The sequence below is a fragment of the Macrobrachium nipponense genome, chromosome 23 (assembly GCF_015104395.2).
Source record: "Macrobrachium nipponense isolate FS-2020 chromosome 23, ASM1510439v2, whole genome shotgun sequence".
Classification (NCBI taxonomy): Eukaryota; Metazoa; Arthropoda; class Malacostraca; order Decapoda; family Palaemonidae; genus Macrobrachium; species Macrobrachium nipponense.
Window position 1 is genome coordinate 15,696,190 of NC_061090.1, and position 15,187 is coordinate 15,711,376.

General features: G+C 42.7%; 1 protein-coding gene across 1 annotated transcript in view; it reads right to left on the minus strand.

Annotated features, from left to right (window-relative positions):
* The window catches only part of LOC135197192 (vacuolar protein sorting-associated protein 33A-like), a 33,062-nt gene that overhangs the window by 14,497 nt on the left and 3,378 nt on the right, over positions 1–15,187 (minus strand). The window lies entirely within an intron of this gene.

Consider the following 15,187-nt stretch of genomic DNA (forward strand, 5'->3'; position numbering starts at 1 on the left):
ATTACTACAAGTTGTATCTTGCAATCACTGTTTTTCACACAGTACCATCATGAGGCATAATAAAATCGGCAAAATTTCAGCAATACCCAGTTTCCAGCTAAGCTGACTGCAATAGCAGCATTAATAAACATAGTCTATAAACAGCAATTGCCTAGGGACCTGATTATCCTACATCAGATGAGCTAGGGATTTTGAGTGTGTTTATGCTTGGGTAGCCTACTGCTAGGCTGCATAGTATCAAGAGCTTGACATAATTGCCTATCTTAGCAGTATACCTCACACACCAAAGAGGGCATAAGCTTAGAAAAATAAATAGTAATCCTTAATGGCTAGGCTTATGCTGGTGTAACTTTATAGAGAAATCAGGAAAAAGTGCTTTTAAACTAGAAAAAATATTCATTTATAGTACTATACTGTGCTTGAAATCACCAGAATATACAAAGTACCACAAAATGTCTTAGACAACCAAAAGCAAAACTGGTAATGATTTACTCAATGCCTAATTTTTCCCTGTAGTACATCTTTATACACCAAAATGATGGCTTTCCTTTTGCCTTTCTGATATTTATGCAGTTAATACTCTGTCTGTATACATTTTTAGTACAGTATAGAAAACAAGTAATAATACCTTGTTTTATTAATCAAATACACATTTTACATACTACAAATGCTTAAACATGGCTAAGTTAATTGACTGCCAATTATTTGGCAATAGATTAAACAAAGCATTAATATAACTAAACATGCAGAGATCCAGTATGGTAAATCATGAACACATACTACTACGTAGTTTAAAAATATTTACTCATAATTATGAAAATCTGCATACTTATTTACACTATGATAAATTTACTCATAATTATGAAAATCTGCATAAATATTTACACTATAATTAATTTGCATGTATATAATAAACTTACGCATACAAGAAAACTTCCACATGGTCTTCCAACACATTTATTTGAAATCCTCTTCATATATAGTGATAACATACAAGGAGATTTTTTATGATGAAGCTGTACTGCTTAACATGCACATTATTTATTTTTTACATTTTCAGTCTAATAAATAAATCATAAATTTCCTATCCTAAAATTCCTGTATCTTTAACTCAACGGTAGCAGGGTGTGACCTATGGGTCAGCTCCCCGTATTTAGGGGCTTTTGATGAGGAAAAGGCTAATTGGAGGGGTTGCTGTGGTAGTGTTTAACACTCACCCCAGGTTTAAACCGACACCTTTTATATAAGTGAGCGAGTCAGAGAGTTCTGACATGTCCAATTTAGCAGTTCTCTGGTATTATAGCAATATTTTACTAGAAATAGTGCTAAAGGAGACGTATTTCACTGGGCGACACGGCTTCCTCGCCCAGAAATAGATTTTTCCTACGTCAAAATCCCTTTTCTGGGCTCAAAGGAATCAGGAGAGGATCCTAGGCTCGCTCCAGTTTGCCTCAGTCACGGACGTTCTGTTGAAAGCCAAGCTCAAGGACATCAATCGAGTTTGGCGTTCGAAGGCAAATGCCAAGTGTCGGGACAAGTTCGCCCGGATACCTCTGATTCTCAGAAAACGCCTGCGCCCATGGACAAAGGCCGCCAACCTAGCCAAGGAGTTACCGTTGCAGTTTCCTCCCCCGTCCCTAGTGGTGCATACGGACGCATCGCTGACAGGTTGGGGAGGTTATTCACAGCACGAGAAGGTTCAGGGAACTTGGTCACCTCACTTCCAAACACTTCACATCAACATTCTAGAAGCTATGGCAGTGTTTCTGACTTTAAAAAAGCTCCGTCCTCCAAAGAAGACTCATATCAGGTTGGTCTTCAACAGTGCAGTAGTAGTACACTGTATAAACAGAGGTGGTTCAAAGTCAAGTCATGTGAACCACGTGATGATAGCAATCTTTTCTCTAGCAGCCAAGAACACCAGGCATCTGTCGGCTACTCACCTGGCAGGAGTCCACAATGTAGTGGCAGACGCCCTGTCTCGGTCGGTCCCTCTGGAATCAGAATGGTCACTGGACCAAGAATCCTTCGAGAGGGTTTGCCAAAGAGTACCAGGTCTAGAAGTAGATCTGTTTGCCACAAGCTGCCTTGTTATGTAGCCCCCAATCTGGACCCTCTGGCATACGCTACGGACGCCCTGAGCATAGATTGGAACCAGTGGTCGAAAATCTATTTATTCCCTCCAGTGGAACCTTCTCCTGAAGGTGCTGCACAAGTTGAGATCCTTCGAAGGCCAGGTGGCTCTCATAGCCCTCACTGGCCCAAGAGCAACTGGTTTCCCCTTTCTCCTGGAACTAGGTCTTCGCCTCACCCTCTCCCGGACTTGAGACTATCGCAACAAGTTCAAACGAGGACTGTGTTCGATTCCTCAGGTCTTCACAAAACCCATAACTTTATGGATTTCATGAAGTTTGCAGGTAAGAGAGTAGGCGACATTGATCCACAGAACATGTTGTTCTTGGAGTCAGACAAGAGAGAGTCTACGCTTCGCCAGTATGACTCAGCAGTTAAGAAATTGTCTTCGTTCCTCAGAGAATCAAATATCAAAGTAATTACATTGAACGTGGCCATAACCTTCTTCAGGTCTTTGTTTGAACAAGGCTTGGCAGCTGCAACAATTACAACCACTAAGTCAGCTCTGAAAAGATTTTTCTTCTCGGGTTTGGTATCAATCTAACCGAGTCTTATTTCACCTCTATCCCAAGGGCATGTGCACGTCTACGGCCCGTTCACAGACCGTCGTCAGTGTCATGGTTTCTTATGATGTTCTTAGGTTAGCCTCGGAAACAGACAACTTCAAATGTGATTAACCAAACCATTTGCGTAAAACTCTGTTCTTATTGAGTCTAGCTTCAGGTGCCAGAATATCAGAGCTGTCATCTTTATCTAGAGATGAAGCGCATATTGAGTTCCTTTCCTCGGGGACGTGTTGCTTTCGCCAAATAAGCAATTTCTAGCTAAGAATGAAGATCCCTTGATGAGGTGGTCTCCATGGAAGATTGTCCCGCTTCCGCAGGATCCCATCGTTATGTCCTGTTAAAACTCTTAAGGACTATTATCTAGGACGTCTACCTATTCCGAAGGCCCCCTTTTCATTAGAAAAGATGGTGGTACACTATCTCTAAAAGGCATTAGGCAGCAGATTTGATATTTTATCAAGAAAGCCAGCCCAGCGGTCATTCCCCAAGGTGCATGACATTCGGGCAATAGCAACTTCTGTTAACTTCTTCAAATATATGGACTTTGATGATCTGAAGAAGTATACTGGTTGGAAGTCACCCTTGGTTTTCAAAAAGCACTACCTTAAGTCTTTAGAGGATCTTAAATATCATGCAATAGCTGCAGGGAGGCCAGTGTCTCCCATGCACATCAGTTATAGTACGTCCTTGTGTCATATGAATCTTTTCAATTATGCCAGCCTCATTAGCATTTTACCTACCTCAGCAAATGCCTTAGCTATTAGAATAAGTGTATAATCGTGTATAGTTTTACGTAACATACAAATTATCTGTAATATTTTATTATTATATGTGACTGTTGCAAATGTTGCCACATGTTTGGCTATAAAGTATATTTTGTAAATAAATTGTATTTTTTCCAATTCTAAACTATTTTATTATTTCCTTTGATTTCATTAATATGATTTTTCCTTTCAGGATAGTATAGCTTGGTGTTTCTCTGGTACAATTTCACGGAGCGACACGGCTGAGCCCAGAGAAAAGGGATTTTGACGTAGGAAAAATCTATTTCTGGGCGAGGAAGCCGTGTCGCCCAGTGAAATCCCCCCCTTTTTTCCTTTTTTCCCCCCCCTTGCTGTGCACCAAGCTTCTTTGCTATCGATAAGTATGACGCCGCAGTCCCCTTCAACAGGGTAGCTGGGTGTGACCTATAGGTCGGCTCCCCGTTTTCAGGGTCTTTTGATGAGGAAAAGGCTAATTGGAGGGGTACTGTGGTAGTGTTTAACACTCGCCCCAGTTCTATACCGACACCTTTTATTTAGGTGAGCGAGTCAGAGACTTCTGACATGTCCAATTTAGCAGTTCTCTGGTATCATAGCAATATTTTACTAGAAATAGTGCTAAAGAGGACACATTTCACTGGGCGACACGGCTTCCTCGCCCAGAAATAGATTTTTCCTACGTCAAAATCCCTTCTCTAGGCTCTTCCAGAGACATTTCCTAACCTCCTCCCCCCCTCCCACCCCCAACAACAAAGTAGTTTGTAGGCTTACTCCCTGAGTAAGTGAAAATTTCATTGTTAGAGAGAAAGATTAAACTTTCCTGTTCAGAATTAATTCTAACTGAATCAGATTCATCAGTGACTACTGAATGGTACTGATGCCACTTGGCGGCAGTGAAAGCTAGTTAACCCAATGGACGGATACCATCATATGAGCAACAATAACAGGTTTTGAGTGGGGGACAGATTACCTCCTGGTGAATATCAATATTATGCACCATCGATTTGGAGAAGTCGGGCAGGAAAGAGGCTCCATTACTTCAATAGCCCATAAACTTACTAATGGCAACTTTTACATTGGCTCAGCTCGCCAATTCTAGGAGGCTCATAATTTAGTTTCGTACTTGACTTCAAGGGGATATGTACTGCCTCTGCCAGGTGTTGCTGTTGGTTTTAGTTCTTATCTTTTAAGATAATATGTCAGTTACAGTAATTGTAATTTTACAAAGAAAAGCACAAAGGAATATTAGAAAAACATGTATAATCCAGCAAGTTTATGCAAATATTTTACAACAAATATAGGTACTCAGGATTTGTTACTGATTTTAGTTCTTATCTGTTATTATATTATTTGAGTTGTAATTATAATTTTATGAAGTAAAATAAAATTAATTATTAGAAAAACATGTATAACTAAGTAAAATTTATGACTGTCTTGTAAAAGAGGCCCCAAAAGGGCATATAAATAGTCATTTTTAACATCTTGTGGAAGGCAGGGAGAAATTTTTTAGAATTTCATTTTTCTTACAACCTGTGCATTTGCATAATATCTTTCTCTTTCCATTGATGTGCTTTCTTAATTTGGCCGACCTCAAAGTTTGCCTGGTCTGAGGTGCAGCATATGTTTTTTTTTAGCCTGGTTCTTAAGGGTTAAACTGTGTCTACATTTGACAAAGTGAAAGTCTACTTGTTTGTTCTCCACTATTTTCTGATGAAACATGATATTGTCATGTTACAATAAAGTTTTATACATACTTACCTGACAGATATATACTTAGCTATAGACTCCGTCGTCTCCGACAGAATTTCAAATTTCGCGGCACACGCTACCGGTAGGTCAGGTGATCTACCGCCCTGCCCTGGGTGGCAGGACTAGGAAACCATTCCCCGTTTTCTAATCAGAATTCTTCTCTTCCACCTGTCTCCTGCGGGAGGCGGGTGGGCCATTAATCGATCTATCTGTCAGGTAAGTATGTATAAAAACTTTATTGTAAGCATGACAATATCATTTTTATACATTCAACTTCCCTGCCAGATATATACTTAGCTGATTAGCACCCATTGGTGGTGGGTAAGAGACAGCTAACTACTGAAATAGACAGGTAAACAACATATGTTGTAGGTATTAATAAACCTTGGTTCCTACCTTATTAGGCTGAAGACTTCGCGGCTACTGCCTTGGAGTCTGCTTAGCCTCAAGAGCCTCAGCGAGATATTGATCTATGGCTAAGAGTTCTTGTGGGTCTGCCAATGGGGTCTTATCCACTTACTCGGCAGAGCCTAAAGGCCTTTGTCATTGGGTGCTATTCCACTAACATGACAATACACCTTGTTCAAGGAGCACAACACCGATCCCGATCACCTGATCCTAACATCCATGTTAGTTCTAAGATTGCAAGGAGTTATCCCCGAACTCCTTACAAACAACCAAAAACTCGAAACATAATTACACTTTCATTTACAAAATATACAAAAAAAATTTTGTACTCCCCTACTAGCCATACATACCCTTGATCCCCTACCAGCAATGACACTATGCCCTCCCGGCGACATCAGTGAGCTTGCTAATAGAAAACCAAGCACATATCTGACAAGAGGGTTTATGTACGATAAAACACAATATTTAAGGATCAGTCTTTGCTCCAAGACCCAGCACTGTATCTGCTGATACAAATGGACCTAGCGAGAAGCACTTCTCATAGGTCACTCTCACATCCTTCAGATAATGAGATGCAAACACTGAATTGCACCTCCAATATGCAGTCTCAATGATATTTTTTAGAGACATATTCTTTTGGAACGCCAAGGACGTTGCTACTGCTCTCACCTCATGGGTCTTGACCTTTAGAAGACGAAGGATTCCTCCGAGGCAGTTCTTGTGACGTCCGTAATTACGCTTCTCACAAAGAAAGCCAAGGCGTTCTTGGACATGAGTCTTTTGGGGTTCTTCACCGCACACCAAAGACCTTGTTGACAAGCTCCCATCTGTCTCTTCCTCTCTAAATAATATTTAAGAGCTCTCACTGGACAGAGAGACCTCTCTATCTCTCTGCCTACGAGGTTAGATAGGCCTTTTACCTCAAAACTTCTGGGCCACGGTTTTGACGGGTTTTCGTTCTTTGCCAGAAACATTGTCTGGAAAGAACAGATGGCAGCATCTCCTTTGAACCCCACTGTGGAATCTAGAGCGTGCAATTCGCTCGTCCTCTTGGCTGTAGCGAGAGACACCAGGAATAAGCATTTCCTAGTGACGTCGCGGAAGGAAGCCAGATGTAAAGGCTCGAATTTATCCGATGAAAGGAATTTCAGTACCACGTCTAGATTCCAACTAGGTGTTCTAGGAGTAGTCTGCCTTTGAAGTTTCAAAGGATCTAATTAGATCGTGTAGATCTTTGTTGCTTGCAATATCTAACCCTCGATTCCTAAATACTGAAGACAGCATGCTTCTGTATCCTTTTATTGTTGAGACAGAAAGGTGTGATTCCTCTCTCAGAAAGAGGAGGAAATCGGCAATATTCACTATAGAGGTACTGGAGGAGGACAGCTTCTGACTCTTACACCACCTCCTAAAAGACTTCCCACTTTGATTGGTATACTCTTCTCGTCGAAGCTCTGCGGGCTCTAGCGATAGAGCCCGCAGCCTGCGAGAAAAAAGCCCCTCGCTCTGACAAGTCTTTCGATAGTCGAAAGGCAGTCAGAGCGAGACCTGGGAGGTGTGATGAAACCTCTCGAAGTGGGGTTGTCGGAGTAGATCTGGTCTGTTTGGAAGAGATCTGGGGAAGTCCACTATCCACTCCAGTACCTCTGTGAACCATTCCTGGGCTGGCCAAAATGGGGCTATTAGCGTCAACTTCGTGTTCTTCGAAGCTACGAACTTCCTGAGCACTTCCCCCCAGGATCTTGAACGGGGGAAAGGCGTATGCGTCCACACCCGACCAATCCAGGAGAAACGCGTCTATTGCGAAGGCTCTCGGATCTTCCACTAGAGAGCAAAAGATCTCTATTCTTTTGGAGAGGAACGTCGCAAACAGGTCTATGTGAGGTCTCCCCCACAGGGACCAAAGACTTCGACACACTTCTTCGTGTAGAGTCCATTCTGTGGGAAGGACCTGATTCCTCCTGCTCAGTCTGTCCGCTCTCACATTCTTGATGCCTTGAACAAATCTTGTGAGGAGAGTTATGCCTCTTTCTTCTGTCCAGGTTAACAGGTGTCTTGTTAACTGAAAGAGAAAGAGTGCATGCCTCCTTGCTTGCGTATGTAAGCCAGAGCCGTGGTGTTGTCCGAGTTTATCTGTATCACCTCGCCTCTGACTATCTCTTCGAAGAAACTTTAAGGCTAGGTGTATGGCCACTAGTTCCTTGCAATTGATGTGCCAGGACACCTGTTCCTTTGTCCAGGTGCCTGACACCTCCCTTGCTCCTAACGTCGCTCCCCATCCCGACTCCGAAGCGTCGGCATATAACACTTGGTCTGAGTTCTGCAGGGCAAGCGATACGCCTTCGTTCTTTTGAAGAGGGAGGATCCACCACTTCAAATGATCCTTTACCTCTTGTGGAAGCGGGGGGAAGATGTCCGAGAGTTGTCCGTCTTCCAACTCCACACCCCTTGCAGGAAAAACTGAAGAGGGCGAAGGTGAAGCCTCCCCAGAGAGAAGAACTTTTCTAGTGAGGACAGGGTCCCTAAGAGGCTCAGATAATCCCTCGCTGAACTGTTCTTTTTCTCTAAGAAGCTCGAGATTTTCGACAAACCTCGAGTGATTCTTTCGCGAAGGAAGGAAATACTCGAAAACCCCGAGAATCCATCTGAATCCCCAGATAGACCAAGCTCTGGCTGGGGATCAGCTGCGACTTCTCGAGGTTCACGAGTAATCCCAGCGATTCTATCATGTTTCCTTGTTACTGATAAGTCCTCCAAGCACTGAATCTCCGACTTGGCCCTGATCAGCCAGTCGTCCAAGTAGAGGGAGATGTTTTATTCCCTCTAGGTGAAGCCATCTTGCCACATTCGCCATCAGGTTGGTGAATAACTTGCGGAGCTGTAGACAGACCGAAGCACAGAGCCCTGAATTGAAAGATCTTGTCTCCTATTACAAAACGAAGATATTTCTTTGACAAATGGTGAATGGGGAACGTGGTAAATATGCGTCTTGCAAGTCCAGAGAGACCATCCAATCTCCTGGACGAAGAGCCGACATTACTGAGGCGGACGTTTCCATGCGAAACTTCTTTTTCTGAACAAAGCGATTCCAGAGCGCTTACGTCCAGAACTGGTCTCCACCCCCCCGTGCCTTTGGTACTAGAAAAAGGCGATTGTAAAATCCCGGGGAGTGTGGATCCTGCACCAGTTCGATGGCCTCTTTTTCCCACATTTGTTCCACCATTTGAAGGAGAGTCTTCTTATTACCGGGTCTCTGTACCTCGCTGACATTCCCGAGGCGTAAATGTTAGGGGAGGGCTGTTCTCGAAGGGGATTACATATCCCTTCTTTAGGACCGACACTGACCAAGGGTCGGCTCCCCTTTTTGCCCATACTCCTGCAAAGTTCAGGAGTCTGGCGCCCACTGGTGCTTGAAGGAGCAACAAGTCATTTGGATTTCTTGAAGGGCCTAAAGGAAGACCTTCCTCTCTTATCAGAGCTCTTCTTTCTGGCAGGGGGACGAGCCGCTGTACCTCCACGAAAGGCTGCTGAGGAGGACGAGAGTCCTTCTTAATCGCCGACACTACAGGGCGTCCTTTCTTGGACGTTTGTGTTAGTAGGTCTTGTGTCGCCTTCTCAGTTAGCGAGCGAGATATATCCTTCACTAACTGAGAAGGAAACAGATGATCCGATAGAGGGGCGAACAATAAAGCAGTCCTCTGGCTCGGAGAAACCCCTTTCGATAATAGGGATCCATATACTGATCTCTTTTTCAGGAGACCAGCACCAAAAAGGGAAGCCACTTCACCCGAACCGTCCTGTACTGCCTTGTCCATGCAAGACAGGACGCTATGGAGAATCTCGGGTTTTTAAGAAACTCCGGATCTTTAGATTTGTTGGCCAGAACTCCGAGTGACCAATCCAGAAAGTTGAACACCTCTAAAGTGACAAAAAGTCCCTTTAGAAAGTGGTTCAACTCTGAAGTGCTCCACGTCGCTCTGACCGATCCTAAGGAGTGACGTCTAGAGGCTCCACTAATTGGAAAAGTCCGCATCTGCAGAGGCAGGTAGAGAAAGACCCATAGTCTCTCCTGTCCCATACCAAATACCTCTCTTTCCATGTAGTTTGGAAGGAGGCATGCAGAATACCGTCTTTCCTAACTCCTTCTTCTTGTCCATCCAAGAATCTAAAGAATGGAGTGCCTTCTTCATCGATATAGCAGGCTTCATTTTCAAAAAGGCCGAAGATTGCCGTAGCCGAGCTCGAAAAGAGAGAACGAGGAGAAGGAGGAGCCGCCGGACTAAGAGAATCTTCAAATTCTTGAAGCAATAATGAGGCTAAGACTTTATAACTCGAGAGTCCCTCATTAGCAGGAGGTTCGTCATCAGACAACTCGTCTAACCCTCGATCAGACGAAGGGAGAAAGTTCACGTTTGGAGGGAGAGTCCTTCCAAAGAAGACCTCCTACGCTCTGAAGGAGAGAGCTCCATTTGGAGAAGAGTCATAAATTCCAGGAACGAGTCTCCGACTCCTGCCTCCGGCTCTTGGACTCTTGCCTCCTGACTTTCCTGCCTCCTGGCTCCTGACTCCTGCCTCCTGACTCCGGACTCCTGCCTCCTGACTCCGGACTCCTGGCTCCTGCCTCCTGACTCCTGCCTCTTGGCTCCTGGCTCCTGCCTCTTGACTCCTGCCTCTTGCCTCCTGGCTCTTGCCTCCTGGCTCTTGCCTCCTGGCTCCTGCCTCCTGCCTGGATGCCTCCACACTCCTGGCTCTTGGCTCCTGCCTCCTGGTTGACTCCTCACTCCTGGCTCTTGGCTCCTGCCTCCTGGGTGACTCCAGGTTCGTACCGGAAACCTCACCTCGAGTAGGAGTATCGATCCTGGCGGCAGATACCTCCATACGTCTGGAGGATCTTTTGATCGGAAGGGAAGAGTCTTTCCTTCTAGGAGGCTCCTTTGACAGAACTCCTACAAAAGACGAAATCTGCTCTTGCATCGCCATCATGAATCTCTTCGTAACCTCCTCTTTATCCTCTTCGGGAGGAGGGGAAGGAGGAGGGGAGGAGTCCATAGCCTCCACCTCCTGCCTCCTTCTCACTCTGGTTGAAAGAATGGCTCTTCTTGCCTTCTTCACTCCCGAGGGAGACTCCTCAGGGAAGTTTTCTGGGCTCGAATCAATAGTCGGAGCCTTCCAACTCCTCTTGAGTGGCCGAGATCGATCTGAATCTCTCCAATCACGTCTCGGAGATGAAGATTCCCGACGACGAAAAACACTCACGCAGGACGCTTTTACAATAGCGATCCTTGGCAGTCTGGGGTGTCACAGAAACCGCCGAAGGGACACCTGATCGGTGGGGATTCTCCACAACCTCCTTTCGGTTTTTGACATTCCTTCTCCTCTGGGCATGTGAGCTTGGAAGAGGTCTAGACCTAGGAGCGTTGCTGAGCCGACCAGATGCCCCCTCCACTACAACTGGGGACACTCATATCACTGTCCACTGAATAATCACTAGCCTTACCTTGTATGGCAGCCATTTTGTTTTCCATCAACTTGAAGGCTGCTTTTAGATCCGCAAGTTCTTTTGCTGAATCTACAGGTTCTGCAATAGGAGAAGGGGCTGCAATGGAAGGAGAAGTAGCAATACTTACCCTTGGGGAAGATCCCAAGCTAGGAATTAGTTCAGATCTAGAACTACTTAAACTTCTATAAGAAGCCTTCCTCACTCTTTCTCTCTCTAACTTTTTTAAATAATTAGTTAGATTCTTCCATTCGTTCTCACTCAAGTTCTCACATTCCTTACAAGTATTAGTAAAAGAACATTCATACTCCCTGCAACCCTTGCATACCGTGTGAGGGTCTACCGAAGCTTTCGGCAACCTCACCTTACAGCCTACATTCACACAACGTTTCACAACCATTCCAGAGTCAGACATTATTAAAGAAAATTCCAAAATCAAGTCCACAAAACAGTCCACAAAAGCGTATGCCAATCCAACAATCCAGATACGTCACCAAAAGTCGGTCAAGAAGATCAATTTCCGGTGAAAAAAAGAAAAACCAATCGAGAGGAACCAACAACAATGTTGATGGCCCGGGCGACAGAAGAATTCTGATTAGAAAACGGGAATGGTTCCTAGTCCTGCCACCCAGGGGGCAAGGGCGGCGGTAGATCACCTGACCTACCGGTAGCGTGTGCCGCGAAATTTGAAATTCTGTCGGAGACGACGGAGTCTATAGCTAAGTATATATCTGGCAGGGAAGTTGAATGTATAAAAATATATATGATTTATTTATTAATGATCTGTCACATCAATCATAAGCAATGTTGTATTGGATACCATCAATGCTCATCCTAAATGACTAGTAGGGTAAAACACTGCTGTGCAACCAGGTGATCACCTGTAAGGTAGCGCGACCACTTTCCCAAAAAAATAACTTTAGCACTTCCAATAACTTTAGTTAGACTTTGGTCACAAGCCAACCTCCATGGAAACAACACCTCAAGGCCTCTACTTTCCTCTTGAAGTATATAAGTGTTTTCTCCCAAGTAAGAAAGTAAGGCCATAATTTCCAATTAAACAGAAGTTAATGAAAGTCTAGCCATGCGCAGTGCTCACTTACCTCCATGACAGTTTTGAAATTTTTACTTAAAACACCTAACAAATAGAAGATTGACGCCATCTCAATGTTTACATAGTCACTTGTGTCAACAAACTTCCCATTTCCTGTGCTAAATCCACATACCAATTGTACCCATAGATGCTGGTACACATTCCTCACAACAATCTTAAATAACGATGGTGTTTATGCTTACGACCAAGGAAACCTGGTGATTGCTTGGGAAGAAGAAGAGCAGCGTGCTAGATAACATTTAAATAATTAGTTAAACACCAGAATAAGGCTATGGATTGCATAAAATTATCACATATTCAAGATAATTCATTTTAAAATATTTGTTGTTGTAAAAGTAACCAGATTCCTGACACAAATTTCAATGGTTTTGCTGTGAACATTAGCTATGATGTTTTATTGTGCTGATTACAACTACGTACAATCATGAGTAATATCAATAAAAGTTACATATATACACAAATATTGTTCAAATTGCATGCACAACCATCACACACCATATTGGATTTAAAAACTGCCTTGAACGCATATTTTACAAAGACTTCACGTGCTTAATTTATTTTGTATGGCGGTTTCATATATCTCATTTTGTTGATGAAACTTCAATCATTTGGATGGTATGCTTAAACATTCAACTGTATTGTTGTTTCACCAATTAAATATCGAGTGAAAAAGTGACCTTTTTTCCGATCAATGGTCGCACAGCAGTGTTTTACCCTAATTTACTGGAGTGGCAATACAGGAAATTGTTACACTCATCATTTTGCTATACAAGAGGTCGCTTAGTTGAGAAGGTTAAATGAGACAAAGAATCACAATCAGGTCAAAGCATGGTGCCTTAACTGTTTGTTTGTTTTTATGGTGTTTTTACGTTGCATGGAACCAGTCGTTATTCAGCAACGGGACCAACAGCTTTATGTTACTTCTGAACCACGTCGAGAGTGAACTTCTATCACCAGAAATACACATCTCTCACTCCTCAATGGAATGGCCGAGAATCGAACCCGCGACCACCGAGGTGGGATGCAAACACATGGTGCCTTGGGATACAATTAGGTTAGGTTGTGCTGTACCTTCAATGAATCATGTCTTTGAGGTGCTTATAGATTTTAACGATCAGCGGTAAAAGGTTGTTCAACTCTTCTGCACTCATTAGTTAGGCAAAAATTTTGGTCAGGCCTGCATCAAACAAGTACCATAAACTGGTAGGGTAAAAAATCACGGATGATCCACCATCATCACGCTGGCCGGGTCTTATTCACTCGATATTTAATTGGTGAAACAAGAATACAATTATAACTCTAAGGATACCAATCAAAAGATTGAAGTTTTGTCAACATAATGTGATATATGAAAGCCCCGTATGAAGGATGTGACGCTCTTCGTAAAATATGTTTTCAAGGCAGTTTTGAAATCCAATATGGCGGCTATCGTCAGGCTGGCCAGTCTAATCACGGATAATCCACCATCTTTCCCAGCCTTCCCAACACTCATTTGAACAATCATTTGAACAATGTTAGTGTATATATGTAACATTATTGATCTTACTCAAGATTGCAGTTGTAATCAGCACAATAAAACATTTTGTTGCCTATATTAGTGAAAGTATGAAACTTGTTATTCCCATGGTCATGGTTTGCACTGAATTCATTTTTACCTTGTAATCGGTGGTTTTATCCTTACTGCCATCACAACTGAAACTCCACAGTGCTTATTTGATTGTAATTATACACATTTTGGTCTTAATTCACTCCACATTGCACTTGAACAACGTTGCTGTTCCTGGTTCCTAAGCGCTCACTCCACAAACAGAGTTATGAGCAGTAGACGACGACACTGTTCATGAGGTGCAAAGCTTTATTCCCTTAATTGTTTACTTTACTCATTAGTATTTAGTTTCACTTTACTTTGTTACTTCAAAATGTTTATTTAATTCATGTCTATTATCCCTTTTTTGCAACCAAATTACCCCCAAAAATTACAGATATTTCTAAAGTAGATACAATCCAATGTTTCTAACCTTGTCGTACATCTGGCTGCCGAAAACCATCGCGGAGCAGATGACAATTAGTGGATTAAATATATTTTTATTTTTTTGCTAGCACTTTTCATTGATCTAAGTCTATATTAGTATCTTGATTTTTTTTAGTAACTGTATGCCAGAAATAAATGTAACCTTTAATGTTTGCATGCTAAGAATGGCAAAATCATCGTTGCCAAATTAGAGGAGCTTCACATATACGCCAATGCATTATTATAAACTGTTTCCACGAATTCTAGTTGTCATAGTAATGCAATAATGATAAAATTGCTTTAATATTTATGTATATATACTTTCAATACATAGGCTAATTTCACTTATTTCCATGTTTTGTGTAAGTCTTATACTACCCAGTTTGGAGGGTGAACACATACCAATTGGCAACAGAGAGAGAGAGAAAAGGGAAGGTGAAGGAAGGAAGAAGGACAGGGGTGGCAGTGGAAGTGGGGGGAGAGGGTAGGTGGAGCTTTTTATTGCTGTATTCGTATCCATTTCTGGATAATGGAGTTTTTGTCTCTTGGTACGAGGACAAGAGTCGTTATTCTTTACAATTAGTGATTCATGATACCCTTATAAATTACGGCACTGGGTGTACTGCACTATAGCAAAATCTCGTTCTGATACGAGTGTTCGTTACAGAAATATTGCCAAAAAATGTGCTTGCACTGTCTCTGAAACCCATAGTAGGTATGCTGCTTAGTTGTCAATCAAGTTTTTTGTAATCAAGTATTTTTTACAAGCTAGCTATTGTATAAATTTGTATTTTTCTCAATCAAAACATATGCTCCTCAATGCTAACTTTCCTCTTTTAACGAATTACTGGTCATTGCGTCACACTACGGTGGTAATCCGGCAGTAAAACATCTTCATATATCCAAAAAGTAAATAATAAAGATATATATGGGGAAACACCAGGTCTT